A 19260-nucleotide genomic window follows, 5' to 3' on the forward strand; every position below is an offset into this window, starting at 1 on the left:
GTAGCCTTGTTTTTCTCTTCAATGAACTTACACGAATACCCTTTCTTTTAATTAGCTCTATATATAGACATGGGCATAACATGCCTACATTTTGAAAGATGTCTAAGGTTTATTTTTTTTGAAGTTGCAACAATCAAACACATCTTGTGTCAATAATCACATCTTGAAAGCTGAATGTAACTCTTGAGTATACCTTTCGGCAATAAAATCCTTGTGATGGGTGATACTTCATCATTCTCTACACTCAATTGCATAAGTGTTCTTGTTAATATCGGCCTACTATGATATTGTGTATAAATTATCTCATTGGACTTGTGTGTTGGTATCTCGACATAGTCAGAAACATTTCTTTCAAATTCATAATACCAATACATATCATGTCCACCATGATGTAATATATTGTTGGGTAATTTTCCATTACCTAAAACTAAGAAAGATGTCAAAATAATATGTATACAAATAAATAATTTAAATATCTCAATGTTAAGACATACCTATTACATGCTTCAAAAGTGATATGTTTTCTCCTTCTTTCTCCTCCATGATGATTCTCCATGACAAGAATAGCTTTCGTGTAACACTTATAGCTTTAGATGACCATCCATGGTCGTATGTGTAAAGGTGTAAAAGATATTTGCTATATCTATCAATAATATATCAATATCCATTGGCTCTTATGTGATATTTTGTACTTTGCTTAAATATATGTGGAAGACACCATTGGATGAATGTTTTACGCTCATTTGTAGTGAACATGCCATGATATTTACTGACATTACAAGGCCATCTTCCTTGCCATAAAGGTGATCTTGGTAGTGTATTACATACCTCTTTTATGGCTCTATCAATGCATTTTGTCATCTCACTACTTGCTCGCTCCAACAAGACCTTTGTGTACTTCTTAAAGAGATTTAGAGCTAAGATATGCATCAAATCATAAACAAGATCTAAATTGATGTCAAACATGTAAATATGATATAATTTTCAAAGTGGAGATTCTCTTGATATTCCATCTTCAGAGAGTATCTTGGAACACTTCTCCCTTGTCCGCTTCTTTTTGAAGTCCTTAAATCTTCTAACAGCCTTCTTGTTGTGCAGGATCTCTCGATTGATATCTATTTCTAGTACGGACATATTTTGGAGTTTGCATACACTCTATTATCTTTTTCATGATAGGCTTGGCTTGCAAATAGGAAACCAAATAAGTAGTTGCATCCCTTCGTAAACAATATATATGTTTGAGATCATCGTTGTGATATAAACATTGTTATGGACAAAATAGGTAATATTTTTTGAAAACAAGAAACAGTTGGTATCTTTCAAAGATTCTATAAAAAAGGTTCAATTTTTATCTCTTTTTGAAAAGTGATCTACGCATACGTAGAACATTGCCAAAAAATGATAATATTTTGGACACTTTACACGTTTTTTTATAGAAATTAACATGAAAAAAAAGACTTGGTTTTGCTTACTTTTTGAGATAATAATTGAAAATCTAATAATAAGTTTTTAAAGAACACACAAAAATAGCGACATTATTTATCAGTGCAATTTGGAATCCAGAAAAAAATTGATACAGCTATAAAAAGAAGGTATTTTCTAGAGATATAACTCATGGCATAGTTATGGTTCCTTATGATTATTGCTATCTGTACTTTCACACACACTATTTAATGTCCCTTTTTTTGACAAAGTAGACTCATGCATCCTCTTCTTCACTATCTACAAATACATTTTTTTCTTCTATGTGTATTGGGTCATCTATCATGTTAGCACTATTGGAGAGTGTAGATATAAAAAAACTATTTATTTATATAAATATATTACAAAAGTGTCTTGATATTGCTATTATTTTAATTATAAAACTCCATTTTGACACTTGATGAGAGTAGTATTAAAATTCATTTTGAAGCTCTTATCACAATTTATTAATTGATAATATATACTTTTTTGGGAGATTTTGTTACGTATAGATAAATTTTAAAATATCATGAATAAGCTTATATTTAAAAGTTATCTAATTTTGAAAAATGTTACACACTCATTTTTAAAGAAGATGTGTCTTGCATGTGAGAAAAACAGGTTAAAATGGTATTTTAGTTATTAAATGAGTTTAAAAAGCATGAAAAAACTCGCTTTAAGAAAAAAATGTTTATAATTTTCAAAATACTTCTTTTAAAAAAAATAGCAGGCAAGGACTTGGTTCGAATCTTGTTAGCTACTATACGTAGTAAAGATCATTTAGCTACAACATTTATGACAGAGTAACAGCTTCTCAACTAAGAGTTGATGTTTTGCATTACAAAACATTAACTTTCTATATAAAATATCATTTAAAAAAAAACCTTGATGTTTTGCATCGACTTCATGCAAAAATCAACTTTTCCATAAAAGATGATGTTTTGCATCATTGATGCAAAACATCAAGTTTTGTGAAAATGTTGATGTTTTGCAGCAACTTGATGCAAAACATTAGCATTTCCACAAAACTCGATGAAGTTAATGCAAAACATCAACTTTTTCACAAAACTTGATGTTTTGCATCAATGATGCAAAACATCATCTTTTGTGGCAAAGTTAATATTTTGCATGAAGTTGATGCAAAACATCAAGTTTTTCATAAAACTTGATGTTTTAACACCATATTAGTGAATTTGGGAATTTCCCAATTCCCATTTTTGAATACTTAAAAAAGGGGACATGGATAACACGTTTATAAGTTTCTCAAAACCCTATCATATGACCTATCGTTGGAAAGCGCTTGAAAAATGGAATCTAAAGAGCTATAAAGCACTCATTTTGGATTAGTGGTGTTCAAGTTATGGTTAATCCAAACTTTTGACCACGTGTCCCAAACTTGTGGGAAATTCCCATATTCCCCAATATGGTGTTTTTTACATAAAAGTTGATGCAAAACATAAACTCTATTATTTATAACTAGAGCTCATTCTAGACTATCCTTAGCATACCATCTCTCAGCATCCTTCGCATGTCCTCTGAATAATTGTAATCGGAGATCATTCCCACACCATCACCTACGTTCATAATAATGCCTATTTGGATCAAACATCAACATATGCATACTATGAATTTTTACCACTACCACATATTTACATCACATATTTACATGATATAGGCTATGATTTCTTTCCGCCACCATTACCCATATTGTATAACAAGCATTTCCTTCATAAAACCAAATGCCTACATGGGTCACAATTTACAACCATAGACTATATAATATCTCTCTCTATAATTGTCTTACCGAAAAAATATTCCAATTTTCTACTCTTTTAACATGCTTAGGTTTACTTAGAGCCTCCATGGTTACCATCTTCTACATATACATGAATAGAAGTCTACCTTTGCATATCTATAAGCTGATCTCTTTAAACTCTTAGCATTGGTTGTATATCATGCCCACTCACCTGCTTATAAATAATAGAGAAAATAATTATATCATGGTAAAGTATATACTCAAGGCTTTGCTCTTTGGGTTTAGAAATAGACTCAAGGATGTTTGTAGGATTTTTAAATAAAATATAGATCTTTTAATAGATGAAAATGAAATCCAATGCATCGAGAGAAAATGTGAGGACTCGATGTTGTAGACAATGAATGAAAATGAAATCCTATGGGTCGAGGGAAGAATGAGAGGGCAGGGTAGTGCTCGCACACCGAAGTGATAGACTTAGAGAGCACTCCATGGAGGTCAATAAAAAGTCTACAAGATGAAGGTGAGATTAAAAAACAAACTGCACAGCCACTGTAGGACAATCAATCCACAAGGTCATTCACTTAGAGTTGGACAAAAAGCTATGAGCTAAACCATATTAGGGAGTTTGGGGAAATTTCAATTCCCATTTTGCAAGATCAAAAAATGGGAGGGGCACGGTGAATCCTTTTAAGATTTTGTCAAAACCCCCTCATGTGACATCATTAGAAAGATCTTGAAGAATAGATTCTAAATCCACATTCTCTGATAAATTTGGAATTGGTATGCCCAAGATACACCAAAAAGTAGATTGACAAGAAAATTCCAAAGTAATAGGATTTTTCCAAACTCCCTAATATTGTCTTAGCTTGATTTATATGGTGATGAGAGTGCTAACAACTTAGTCAAACATGTGGTGCCATGAATTCTGCAAAACGCTGAAAGTAATCACATGAAGTCTCTTAGAGCACAGTCAAGAGGACCAATTGCAGTCATAGAGCTACCCAAACAATATGATGGGAATATTTGGGTAGGGTTCAAGTTGTTGAGATTTGAGGTGACATGCAAGCTAGAGAGAAGAGTGGAGACTTATCGCACATTGATATACAAGCCCAAGAGTGTACCTCCTCATATAAAAGGGGACCATTTCAAGCAATGAAAAATGAAGCAAGCTCTCAAGCCTCTTTATGAGTACAAGTCTCAATCTTGTAACCTAATTATGCTTGAGTCTTAAGCTTAATTATTTCATTCATCATGTTTGTTATTAGGTATTACCCACCCTAGCTTAGCTTAGCACTAATCACATGTTAATTAGAGTAGGATTAGAATCTAATTAAATAGTTGATTGTCATTAGGGAGTTTGATCCATGATTCTCAACATGGTATGAGAGCCAAGTTCTTGCTCCCTATAGCTTAGCATTCATCTCCCTCAATTCACATTACACTAATCTCAAGCTATTAATCATTTGCACCCACTTAATCTCAACCTTATCCTTCTTTCTCTTTTGTGGTCCAAATTGAAAAGCTTGGCATTCCCTATTCTCTTTGCCATTTCCAAATCCCTTCTAGCCAGTATTAGCCTCACCTCGGTGCTCATTCTAACTGGAGGAATTAGACTATTTCCATTGCCTGCTACCCGAAAAATATGAGTCTACACACACCGACTGGCCTTTTTATTTATACACCATGTGTGCATCGAACTACCGCAAGCCCTACTAGATGTGTGTTCTACATAGCTTAAGGTATCTACAGCTCAAATCTTGTGCAAAATGGTTGGGTATGGCTACAATGAGTGAAAAACTAGTCACGTGTTTTTCAGCTTAATTCACTAATTTTGGAGTTGTTGGGCTAGTGTTTTCTACTCAAACCCTTACATATCATCAATCCTAAGAGTCCTATGTAAAAATCCTCATCAAATCTCTCTTCCACAAGCTCAATTTAAGGCTCCAAGTTGCAACCATGTTAATCACTACTATGAGTAGCACTTAATCACTATCATTAACATTCATTTAGCAGAAATTGAGCTTAAACAAAGTCAAAATTAAAAAATTAGAGTGTTATTCCATTGTGGAAAACTCTCTGTTGCATCAAAATCCATCTTAACCACTGGCATTGCTCAACCTAAGTAATTTTTTCACTGCATTGAGTTTATCTCTAGCATATAATTTGCACCTTAATCACTTGCAAAAGGGTTAGACACACTACCTAAGCACTAAAATCAAGGCTCAAGGGTAAGACCCCCTTCTCATGATGGAGCATGTAGAAGTCGTCTCAAGATTTAATGGTGATGGGTTTTACACATGGCAAAGCAAGACTTGCATTAGGAAATTTTGGAGGTCATTCGTCGCAGGGCCTTTTAGTAGAGAGAGAAAAAGAAGCGCATCTAATCAAGAAGAAAGCAACGTTACATTGAAAAATAGGTTATTTCTTTTTTCTAAATCCAAAAACTCTTCTTTCTCACATCAAAATGTACTCTACTTACACTTGATAGTCACTTTTCACACAATAATGCATTAAACACACCTACACTTTTGTAGGGAGGGAAACTTCTATTCGAATCCATGCATTAAATACACCTTTTTGCAAAGGAGAAAAAATTCCCTGTAAGATTCCTCCTCAGGCTAAATATTGAATAAGCCTCTACTTAAATCCCTTGTAATCATTCTATGTTTCTAGAAGAATACAAGAAAATATCATTTTTCCTTGTTTTGCCTAGTGAGATAAAAATTTCTAGAGAGTGTGTAAAATAAGGAAAAGGGATACCTTCAAGGAGGTGCCTACTTCATATGCTTGGATGAGTTTAAAACTTAAAAATAATAGGATATTTTTATCTCTCCTCTCTCCTGGATCAAACCAAATCAAAAAAAGGGAGCCAAACTGGTCCAAATCTTGTCCAAATTTAGCCAAACTGAAGCTGCAAAATTCTAGAACTCATTTGGACTCAGTTAGTGGCCTCCCTCTCCTATAAATAGACTCTCATTCCTTTGTATTATTATCTAATGAACTAAACTATGCCGGTATTACTCTAAACTAAGCTTAATTTCTATTATCCTCTAAAAACCTCTACAAAATTGAAGAGATTGGAGCTTCTCTCTCTCTTGAATCTTCCTTGGTGACTCCTATAACATACCAAACCAATTGATTGGTTGGGGGGCCTCTACTGTGATCAAAGAATCAAGTAAATTAGAAGGCAAAGTGTGGAATTATCTTTTTCTTATTAAAACTCCAAATGCTTCTCTTCTCAACCCCTCTCAAGCTTGAGAAGCTTTAATTTGAGTGGCTTTTGATTACTATTGAAGTTCTTTTATGAATTATAATAAAGAAACACATAAATTTTTATTTATGCTTAATTTTAATAGTTTTTAAGCATTTCTCTCTCTCTCTCCCCCCCCAAAGAAAGGTCATTCCTATGACCTATTCTCAATCCAAATGAAACTTCTCATGAAGTATTTCTCTAATCCAAAAGAAATTTCTATGCTTGTCTAGTTGGAGGCCAAAATAAATGGTTTTTTAATGTTGTTATGATATTTATTTCATAGAGAAATCATGAATCAATCCATAATTGGATAATGATCTAATTAGTGGTCATTCTAATCATATCAATAATATTAAACTTCATTCTTTCAATTAAATTAAGAATTATCAGTAATAGCAGTGGAGCTATGGCAAAATTTCTGTAAAATAAACACATAAAACATTTTCATTCATAATATGAAAAGAGGACTTCCTACCATATTCTAGGAATTATCATCCTAGATTAATTGAATGACTCTCATTGTAATCATGGAGAAATTGATTTTTATATTTATGCATAATTAGTAAATTAGGAAAAAGAGAAATTTCTAGTAATTTATTTTTATGATAAAAGAGTAATCCCCATGACATTGAAAATCCATGTATTCCAATGATTTAGAGAAAACAATTGGAATGCTAAAATAATGTATATTTTATGAAAGATTTTAGTTAAATTTATCTTTTTGTATAGATAAATTTTTATGATAAAAGAGTAATCCCCATGACATTGAAAATCCATGTATTCCAATGATTTAGAGAAAACAATTGGAATGCTAAAATAATGTATATTTTATGAAAGATTTTAGTTAAATTTATCTTTTTGTATAGATAAATTTTTATGCTTTCTTCTTTCTTTTCAATTGGTTGCAGAGGGAGTCGATGTTGGAGAGAATTCTTGCAAGATCACGTGATATGCTCAAAGATTTCATCGATCAACCTGGGGGTTAGGTCTTTCCTAAGAAGTTCCCATTGCAACAGTTTTATGAGGAGGTTAGGATGGAAAAACGCAAGTCGCTCTTTCCTACGATAGTCCCCGACTAGAGAGTAGGAGAAGAATGTGGAGTTAAAGAACTTGAGAAAGTATGACTTGATTCAAATGGCTACACAATGGGTTGTTTACAAGTGGGATGTATAATGTGCTTGGAGTTTTCTTTCTTGATAGGTTGCAGTATTTATCTACTATGTCTCAAGCATCTTTTGCTTGTGTTGTCTTCTTTGATTCTTTTTGTGTGATAGATATTTCGTGTTTTTAAAAGAGGGTGGTCATATGTCCACTCTTTCGGTCGCTTGTCAAGTGTGGATCTCTATCTCTAATGATGATACTACCATGTATAGCCCGAACATGCACTCCCTCTCTAAGTTGGAACTAGAAAACTGCCTGTGATGGATCGACATGTGTCGTGGGGAGTATCTTGAGAGAGAAAGAGATGCATGTGGTTTTCTCTCAGGAGAATCCGATGAGAGCGAAAGACTCTACCTCAAACATTCATGGTAATTCTTTTCATTTCATTTAAGTAGTATTCTAAAATGTTTGAATATTAGTTGAGGATTATGTGTTTTGTCCAAAGGACGTCAGTCCAAAGACATAGATCAAAGAGGAAAAAGACAAGAGAGGAGTGAAAAGGAGACTTCCCCACTTGATGATGAGGATGATGACTCCTTATTAGGTAATGATCCTCACCATGCTCGCTCTCACTCTCTCTCCATGCTCTCTCACTCTCTCTCCATATGCCCAACTCTGCTCCTTTCACAATCATGCACACGACTCAAACGTCACTTTTCTCTCTTCATGCATCCATGCTCTCTCCCTCCATGCCTCTCTCTATTATGTCTTTTTACCATTATACACATGGCCATAATATCTCTCTATCTCTCTCTTTCCCTTACACACATTACTATATTACGCCCTTCTCTCTCCATTCTCCCATGCTCTCTCTCTCTCTCTCTCTCTCTCTCTCTCTCTCTCTCTCTCTACCACGTTGCCTTGGCTTATTGTTTAATATGCTTTGAAGAATGGTTGTTTTGATGTTATAGGGCATGATGGCAGCACTCATGTTGCCAAGAGGACATACACATTCATTTTTGTTGGCGCACACAAACAGAACTTTGTTACATCTAGTAGGGATCACCATTGTCTGCCCATTGTGGGGGACTATGTGGCCATTGGTAGAGACTTTGCTTGTGGATAGAAAAACTCCATGTACACTCAGGTACATGATCACTTCAGGACATTTTGTCCTAAGAGTAGAGAGTATGTCCGCAATGGTAGACCGGTCAGTTGGGTGTCCGATATTGTTTTCTTGGACTTGCCATTTGGTGGAGTGCTCTTTCAGCCAGCGCCTCGCCCATAGTGGGATATTCTCAATGAGGAGCACATGCGCTATGGCATGTGTGACTGCCACCTCCATGTCAGACAGTGGATGGTTGTTGATTATGAGCTCCCAAGTAGGTATGCAAGTAGAGTTTCACAGGTCAGCTGGAGTGTCGATGGTTGGATAGTGATGCCTCATTTGTCTTGTCTACAAGGCCAGCCCCACTGGTTGGATTGAGAGACATGTTAAGGTGAGTCGCTTAGACATTTGGCATCGTATGGTGGTCATGCATCACACACCTTATGGTTCTATAGAGTTTATGGGCTCTTCGTCTCTATGGTACAAAGAGAAAATCAATAACTATGCTGTTTGGTTTGATGATTGAACTTGGTCCAAATTCCAATCGCTAATTTTTTTAACTTTCAGTGTTTGTTGCAATGTTCAGCTTCTATGCTCTTCTTGGTTTGTAGACGCGGTTGTGATCCTCTTGTTTACCTTGATTCTAGTTGCCCTCTGTCCGAGGCTTTACAGCTGAGCCCTATGGATAACAGTGTCTACCATCATCTACCTCTTCTGATAGTAGGGCTAGGGCCTCTGACGAACACGATTGGAGAGGGGGCATGGAGAGAAGCCACACCTTTGTGACATGTTATTTGGAGCTCCTCTGTCGTCGTCGTGATGGAATAGCGCTTGAGTTGGGTTGTGGCACTGCTCCCCTCCTTCGGGCATGCATTGACTCTAATCGATGGTGTTGGGGCAGGCATATCAAAGACTGCGGAAGATGAGGTTGATATTTTGGCAGGAGTCTCTCCATACTCGCCTTTTCATTTTGTTGCACCATATTTCAATTGCACTATGCCATTTAGTTTCATGTGTTTATGATAACATTTTGTTTGCGGCTTGCTACCTTTTGTTATAGTTTCGCTATTACTATGTTTTAGTTATGTAATCCAAACAATTGTTGATGCTATGTTGGATGAGATTCATGTCTTTAGATCTTTGATTGGTGATGTTATATGCATGAACCCATATGTGGTGTGTGTGCACATGTGGCAGCTGCAAATTGAGTAAGATTATGTTCGAGATTGTTATTTTGGTGTTGCGACTATTTTGTTTACATTTCTATAATGCCATTACAAGGTCTTCATTGGTTGAGCAAGTCCTTTGTCCATGTTAAGTGTCTTGCAACATTATGCTGAGGCAATTGCTTTGGAGATGGCTTGGAATCATCGATATGACAAGCTCACAGGAGAGCATCACCGACAACAATGCTTATTTTTGGATGATGAAAGTTGTGTCGATTAAAATTCACATATAAATGTGCCACCGGTTGAACCTCATTTACAACCTTTGTAATTTTATGCGAGTAAACCAATGTCATAGAGCATCGTAATTATCTATTGTGTGTATTACGGCTTGGATCTTGTGTGCACATAGGGTGTGTGTTTGTGTGTGTGTTAGAGAGAGAGAGAGAGAGAGAGAGAGGAGCATTTCTTTTGTGCACATAGGGTGTGTGTTTGTGTGTGTGTTAGAGAGAGAGAGAGAGAGAGAGAGAGAGAGAGGATCATTTCTTTTGTCATTGTATAGCATTGTCATGATGGCCTCTAGCCTTCCCACTTGCTTGGTCTTCCTCTGGCTCGCTCACGCTTGCTCGTTGTTTGGGGTGTCTCCCCGTGGATTGACAGTTGGACGAGACCAACTACAACATATCCGGGAAACCTTTTGGCTTTCTGAATTTCGGAAAATCTTTTGACCTTTTGAATTCCGGAAACTTTTGCCCTTTCACATTCCGATTTTTTTTTATCTTTTCATTTTCCCGAAACTGTTGGCTTTTCGTATTTCGGGAAGACCATTGGGATTCCAAAATTTTTGACCGTTTGTATTCTTATGCGTTCGGGGTAAAATAAAAATTTTAAAAAATTCATGAAAATTAGTGAAAAATTAGACAAAGGTTATTTTAAATTTCTAAAAAATGTGGGGTTGGTGATTGGCATGTGGTATGTCCATTCGGGCGCCCATGACCATTCAAATTCCTTTCAAAATATTTTTTTTGGCCCAAAAATTTAGAAAATGCATTAAAATTGTAAATTTTCATTGGATTTGAGAATTGTTGGGCGGAATTGGAAATTTCGTAAACGATGGGATTCTCAGAAAAATTAGGAGAGTGGAGAAGCAGGGGAGGAGAGTGGAGAGAGGAGAGAGCTCCAATCTCTCCCTCTCTATTTGGCGCAGGCGGGGGGGGGGGGGGGGGGGTTGCTGGCAGGCGGCCAGCAAAAAACGCCACCCCCCATAAAATTGAATTTATAAGCTTTATAAAGCTTATTAAGGTTTTTTTTTATTTTTGATTTTTTTTAAAATGAGTTTTTTTAATTTAAAAAAACTTTTGCAATATTTCAAAAAAAAAGCTTGAAAAAGGGGAGAAGAGATTTAGAAAAAAATTACTTTTCTGAAAAAATTGATTTTCCCTTTGGAAATTGAATTTTTCTGAAATCTCTTGGCTTTCCGCATTTCCGGGAAACCTTTTGGCTTTCTGAATTCCGGAAAATCTTTTGACCTTTCGAATTTCGGAAACTTTTGACCTTTCACATTCCGATTTTTTTTTGTCTTTTCATTTTCCCGAAACTGTTGGCTTTCCGTATTTCAGGAAGACCATTGGGATTCCGAAATTTTTGACCGTTTGTATTCTTATGAGTTCGGGGTAAATTAAAAATTTTAAAAAATTCTTGAAAATTAGTGAAAAATTAGAAAAAGGTTATTTTAAATTTCTAGAAAATGTGGGGTTGGTGATTCGCATGTGGTATGTCCATTCGGGCGCCCATGACCATTCAAATTTCTTTCAAAATATATTTTTTTGACCCAAAAATTTAGAAAATACATAAAATTATAAATTTTCATTGGATTTGAGAATTGTTGGGCGGAATTGGAAATTTCGTGAATGATGGGATTCTCAAAAAAATTAGGAGAGTGGAGAAGCAGGGAAGGAGAGTGGAGAGAGGAGAGAGCTCCAATCTCTCCCTCTCTATTTGGTGCAGGCGGGGGAGGAGGGGTTTTCTACAGCAGGTGGCCAGCGAAAAACGCCACCCCCCATAAAATTGAATTTATAAGTAAGTTTTATTAAGCTTATTAAGGTTTTTTTTATTTTTTGATTTTTTTTAAAATGAGTTTTTTTAATTTAAAAAAAAGACTTTTGAAATATTTCAAAAAAAAAGCTTGAAAAAGGGGAGAAGAGATTTAGAAAAAAAAATTACTTTTCTGAAAAAATTTGGTTTTCCCTTTGGAAATTAAATTTTTCTGAAATCTCTTGGCTTTCCGCATTTCCGAGAAACCTTTTGGCTTTCTGAATTCCAAAAAATCTTTTGACCTTTCGAATTCCGGAAACTTTTGACCTTTCACATTCTGATTTTTTTTTGTCTTTTCATTTTCCCGAAACTGTTGGCTTTCCGTATTTCGAGAAGACCATTGGGATTCCGAAATTTTTGACCGTTTGTATTCTTATGCGTTCGGGGTAAATTAAAATTTTTTAAAAATTCTTGAAAATTAGTGAAAAATTAGACAAAGATTATTTTAAATTTCTAGAAAATGTTGGATTGGTGATTGGCATGTGGTATGTCCATTCGGGCGCCCATGACCATTCAAATTCCTTTCAAAATATATTTGTTTGACCCAAAAATTTAGAAAATGCATTAAAATTATAAATTTTCATTGGATTTGAGAATTGTCAGGCGATGGGATTCTCAGAAAAATTAGAAATTTTTTAGAAATTATTTTTAAAAATCCTAAAAATTGGTATTTTTAAAATATCAATGGTCTTTTGGCAAATCTAGTTGCTAAATTTTTTTTGGAAAAATATAGGTTTGGAATGCCATAAGATAGGTTTGGTGGAATTCAAAATTATCGTATTTTGAGGCCCTATAAAATTAGGAAAATTTTGGAAAAAATCATGATAATTATTTTTCTCGAGAATTTAATATTTTTGAGGGTTATTTAATGTTGAAGTACGTTTTATCGTAATGACATTAGATTGATACGGGTTATTCGCATATTGTTAATACGATTATACCGCGTATTAATAGTTATTTTTGTTTGGATTAATTCTAAACGATGTTTTCATGATTTTTTTACCATTGTTTAGCCATTCTTTTTGGACGTTCCTTACTTTCTTCAATGATGGCTAGAATTTGCGTTCAAAGTGTGTTTCACCTTTGACACTTTTCCATGATAATTTATTTTGCACTTGTTTAAGTGTGGTCTATGCTTAATTTTCTAAGCCTAAGACAAATTCTATCATCATGGGTTAGCTGATTTGTTTGTTTTGGTGAATTTTATTGGATGTTTTCTAAGTTTTATTTGGACTCATCAGGTTCTACCTAGATCACTTGTGTCACGTGTTTCACTTGCTTACTTTGGAGTTTTGTTTGAATGACACTACGTTCAGAGATTGATGAGTTGGCCACCAATTTACATGCTTCTTTTGGTATGATTAATGACCATTAGATAGCATGCATTAATTTTTATGATCAACTAAGGTTTTCATGGATTTGAGGAGCTTCTATGCTTTTATCCATGGTTTTATAAGGATCTTTTGATCTTTTGAATAATATCATGTGCTTTGAAGGTAGCATTTGCTTTCATTTTTTGCACATAATTTTGGACTATGTTCCTTGTACTTTTGTACATATTCCAACTTGGATACCTAGTTGCTTATGTATCTAGGTGAGGTTATTTTCTACCCCAACTTTATTGTGTTGCCATCTTATTCCTTTTCTACAGGATTTTATTCATTTTTTCTAGACGGCATACTAGGGAGTTTCAAATTGATAAAGTATGTATGGGTGGTATCATGGTGGTATGGGACGCTAGAGATCCCTCACATATATTATCTTCTGGGATAATTTGGGCTCAAGATTGTTACTTTGCTTACATCACTTAGCATATTGACCTCAATATTCAAAGACAATCTCATTTTTTGAATTCATTTAAAGTTGTTGTGTGGGCATTCTCTAGATAAACTTCTTTTATCTATAACCTACATGTATTGAGTTTAATCTTATCGGCATTTTCACTTGTTGAAATCTCTTTCTTTAAAGTTCAACGAGTTTTTCTTGTTGTGTTCGGATTAAGGAAATTTGGATTTTTTCTTTGTTGGAATTTCTTTTTCTAGTTCCATACTATAGGTGATTTATACAGTCAACCTGATGGTTTACGGATGGACATATGTGACTCATCGAGACGTTGATGACTCTCTATATTGATATGGGTAACTTGGGAGGCCGATAATTCCATGAGCAGATGTGGGTACATCGGGCCGCCAATGAATACCTGGTTCCTACTGTTATAATGCCATGTTGTCCTACTTTTTTCCAAATGGTTTATAACGAGGAAACTACTTAGAGTATGAATTCCTCTAATCATCCCGCAGAGTCTGATGGGCAAACAGAGCGTATGAATCAGATTGTAGAGGATATGCTTCGTGCATATGTCTCTGGAAAAGCATCAAATTGGGAAAAATATCTTCCAATGATGGAATTTGCCTATAACAGTTTTAAACATACGGCTATTAGTTTTAGTCCGTTCATGCTTATGTATGGGTATCAACCTAGGGCACCTATTGATGTCGGTCTTAAGGACATTGAGCTTGATGTATCGAGGGATTTCTTGCGTGATATGCAAGAAATGCTGACTGAAGCTCGGGATTCTATCAAGAGTGCTCAGTATAGGGCACGATTCTATGCTAATAGAGGACGCTCATTTAAAAATTCCTAAAGATTCTCAGACTTTGTCAAAAGGAAAATGCTCGAATTTATCATTTCTTAAAACAATTCTATGTCAACCAAAAGCGATCAACTAGAGTCCTAGAAGAAAGTCAATAGGTTCACTTGACAATCCCAAAAAACTCTCAAGCATTGAGGACTGGAAAAGTCTATAAGTTATGTGCAATATCTATTGGACTTCTTATAATCTTGAAAAATATTAATGAGGTTGCTTATAGGTTGCATTCTCCTAGATGAAGTATGTGTGCATCCTGTCTTTCTTGTTAGTAGACTGAAAGAGATAGTGGGTGTGTGCAAGAGAAAACTTAGTTTCTGACCAGGAGCTTATGAGACTTGAGGACCTATATGCCTATGTTTCCAACAAACCAACGGCCTTATGGATCATAGGGATTATACCCTTAAAAATTGAATAATTCTTGAGTGGTTGATTAGATTTAGAGATTGCTCTGATGAAGACCACATGGAAGAATGTTGCTTCACTTTTGATGACAGTATCTAAAATTTGTTTCCTAATATTCCTCTCATTAGGAGGGGAAGAATGTGGACATAATGTGGCTAGCATTAAGAGGCTAACCAGATAATTCTCATAGTAGATTGAACTAGTCGAGTGGCTATAAAGTTGGAATTGTGGCTCATTTGGGGATAGTAGCTCTACCTTAGGACGGAGATATCTTAAGGGTTCTATCTAATGGTGGTTAGCCCACTGGTATAGGCACTGCTAGTGACAGCTAAGATGGCTGGAGGTGCATGGTATGGGATGCGCCCGATGTCTAGCTTGGTGGGTGGCTACCACTACATATGGTTTGGAGCCTGTGGCTAGGTGGTGAGTGCTAGCCAAGCCCTTATATTTTCCCTTTATTATTTTGTGATCTTTTAATGAAATGCAATAGTGCTAAGCAATGGATGAGCTTCTAGGATGGTAAACATTGACAGTCAATCTTGGGCAAGCACACAAGCAAGTGGAACATTAAGTTAGTGTGTTTCAATGAATTAGAGCTTTCGTTTGCCCTTCACTTGCTTATCATCAAGTACCACATTCAAAGAGGGTAATAGATGTACGGTATTCATGTTTAAATATGGAGGGGTGGATGTAGCTTCAACAGGTATCCACTATAGAGGATGATGCTTTCGTGGCTTTCTAAACCTGCCACTTGGCTTTCTTCACCATGGCCTACTTGACAGATAGAACAACGGTTTTCTTTTTGGTATCGCTTTTTCTCATCAAGCTGGAGATAACCTCCATAGTAATGCTCTCCTTGGCCTTCTCCTTAAGCATCTTTTTAGGCTTAGCCTTTGTGGTTTTCTTTTAGTCGCCTGACTTGTTCTTAGACTTAATGTTCTTACTATCTTTATTGTTCTCACTACCTTCACCTAACTGGGATGAATGTTGCTGCTATTGGGGTTTAGGACTTGACTTGACATATTTGGCTTACATCTATTCAGCATCATTTCTTGATTCTACATCAAAGTCAAAGCCCAATCATAAGATTGAGGCTCGAAAATCTAGACAAGAAACTGGATGTTCGTAACTAACCCCAAGAAACTGTTTAAGCTTCTCTTCTTTTGACTTCTTAATACTTATGTTGTGCCATGGTTATGATCTTATTGGAATAGGTCAATGCACGTGACCTGAGTCTGCGAGAGTTTGCAAAACTCACCCTCCAAATTGGTCATGTATTGGGTTGTAAGAAATCTTGTTTTGTGGTCAGACACAAAAGTCTCTCATAGTAGGTAATGGGTCATGCCTATGGTTAGGACTATATGGAGACTTGACCAATGTGAGATATGGAGCCACCAAATGGACTTTATCTTGTGGATCTGAAACTTTAGCAAAAGGAAAATATGCAACAAATTGGTAAATAAACCATGTAATTGCAGAATGATTACACCTACCATCATACTTACTGGAGTTTGGTCGAGCTTGTATGGCAGTGGTTGATGGACGTGAATGAGATACAAGGACCACGTGCCAATTTCAAAAGATAAGACGGACCTATGGGGTTGCTAGCTTCTACTAATGCTAGAGTTACATGGCTTTTCGATCGAGCTGATATTAATATTCTAACACCGCACGTTCCTCCTGGCGTTAATCTTCAACCTCCATGCATTCGGCTTTCTCTATCTATCGTGCCTCATCAAGTTCCCATCTTCTTTGTTGCTCCATGAGAAGAAGCATGTGCTAAAAAGTTTGGAAACCTTACTCTATGAATTGCCCTTTAGTTTGCTCTTTAGGTTGCTCTTTTCTTCAGCTTCTTTTGCTTGTTGTAGCTATAACCTAAGAACTTGTTTTGCTCCATTAGCTCTTGAAGGAGCATATTTATGCTTTGCGGAAGCATTTCTTCTTTTCTTATGTCTTCGTGGTGGACACTTTCTTCTATAGTGGTGTCTTGGTTGGCGGACGCTTAGTTTTGTAGTGATTCCTTCTTGTTGGTAGCTTCTTTCTTCTTCTCCTAACATGGTGAATGGCTAGGCGATTTTTCTCGACCTCAGTTTTACCATTCACGAACTTGCTCACTTATGTAGTCAAGCTAGGTCACAACCAAAACCCTTAATACCAATGTAACATGCAGCTAGTTTGATCATGAAGCACACAACAAGACCTTCTTTATACCTTTATGTTAGTGAGCATGAAGCAATCCACTTTAATCTTTATACATAGGAGGTAGAGGTGAAGAGAGAGAGAGAGAGACAGAGAGAGAGAGAGAGAGAGAGAGAGAGACAGAGAGACAGAGCAAAGATGACCCAAAATTTGGTCCCTATATACCCATGAAGGCCCCCTCCCACAAGTAGAACTATTTACTTTATTACTTTGGATAATTGTTACAATAATGCAAAGACCTTACTAAATCTAAGTGAGAGAGACTGCCAAACACGACGTTGTAGACCGGATGTCTGTCAAACCTTCAAGCGGGTTGAAGGCAGCTCTGAAGCCACTTTGGATAGCCTTATGCACACCCAGATTTGTTGCTGGGAGATGCACTAAGACTAGATTTGAGCAAACTTGGAGGCTGCCTATGGACTAAAGCACCAAGTGCTTGGCTGAAATTTATGCATGTAAAAGACCAAGGTCTTTAGGCACACATGTTTTACATTTATTCTATTACTAAATGAATGATTTATGAGATGAATTTATGAAACAAATGTGGAGTTGCACATATACCCTCTCAAGCTACTGATCAGTTGATATATACTACTATTGTCCACATTCATTCGCCCACCACAACCATTGTAAATAAGCATTTAAAGTTTGTATGTTTTACTTGTGTGAGTCTTTGTTGACATGGCACCTCTTGATGTTGGCCAATCGGTGTAGCATGTTGCAAGTGAGTGTTTATAGCCCCTAAGGTTGGCTGACAAAAGGTATGGGCTACCTAGCATCACATGCAAGGCAAACACCATGCCTTTGGGCTGGCCCATGTACCTATGCTTTTACATACTATTATATGCTTTATACATGCACCAAAAGGACTAACTTCTAATGCACTAACCTCAAATGACCTAAATGCTTATCCTCCAAGTGAGTTAAGGGACTAACTTGGCTAGGATGTTGACCTACATAACTCGTGTGACTGACATGTCCTAGATTGGAGCTCCCAATTGGGTCATGGCATACGACAAATAATCCTAAAAAGGTTAGAATTTCTTTATAGCATTGATGAGCAAGCATGTCACACTACACCTCAACACATGATGCATGTGACATACATTGCATGATTTAAAAATGATTCTAAGCATATAATCAAATATTTTTTAATGTCGAGTAGTGAGAAATACATATTAAAATAGTACCAATACATAATTATTAAGATTGTAAGTTTGTTGAAAAGCCTTAATTGCGATGTATCTTGTTAAGATCCTAAATATCCATTATTTTAGAATATTTTTCCTCAAGATAAATTCCATTTCTATCTAATATTAATCCGAACATACTTAAAACTTACCCATTTTACAAATTTTACATACCTCAATTCCTATCCATAACCACTCTTTGGATATCCTTTTATAAAATAAATAAATATTATTACTTATTTGAAATCATTGAAAAATAATTATTCCATTATTTGTTAATTAAATCCTTATAAAAAATTCATCCCCATAATCATTTAAATTTATTACTAAACATTTTCTAAAGTTTTAAAATTTTTTGACATCAAAAGTGTTTATAATGTTTTTAACAATGTGCCTATTTTTAGAGTATCTTTAACAAGAAGATGTGTTTCCAATCCTTAGATCACTTTCCCACACTTGGATGGAGTGATGATACTAATGATATGAAGAAACATTAGATATCTTCACATGAAAAGAAGGTTATAGATCACCCAAGTTCAACTTTTAATGATAATTAAACCATTCTTACACACATGACTTGACCCTTGCATATTTCTTTCATTCCATTAAGTGATTCCCCTTTCCAAGAGCCCAAAATCTATCAATCTAGCACCATTTTCAAGCCAAGATCATGAAGAAACAAAGTATTTTAAGCAAAGATATATTCAAATGCCAAATTAGCTAAGAAGAGAATGACTTATTAGATTTTTAATATATAGTCATGTAAAGGATGATTCTAAGTTCAATCAAAACATAATTTTCATTTCACAATTTTCATTTAAAGCAATATATTCATGGAAGGATAGACCATGATGTTGAGATATCGAGCTCATCTAGTGAG

The sequence above is a fragment of the Cibotium barometz genome, chromosome 50 (assembly GCF_041138505.1).
Source record: "Cibotium barometz isolate CiBa-2024 chromosome 50, ASM4113850v1, whole genome shotgun sequence".
Lineage (NCBI taxonomy): Eukaryota > Viridiplantae > Streptophyta > Polypodiopsida > Cyatheales > Cibotiaceae > Cibotium > Cibotium barometz.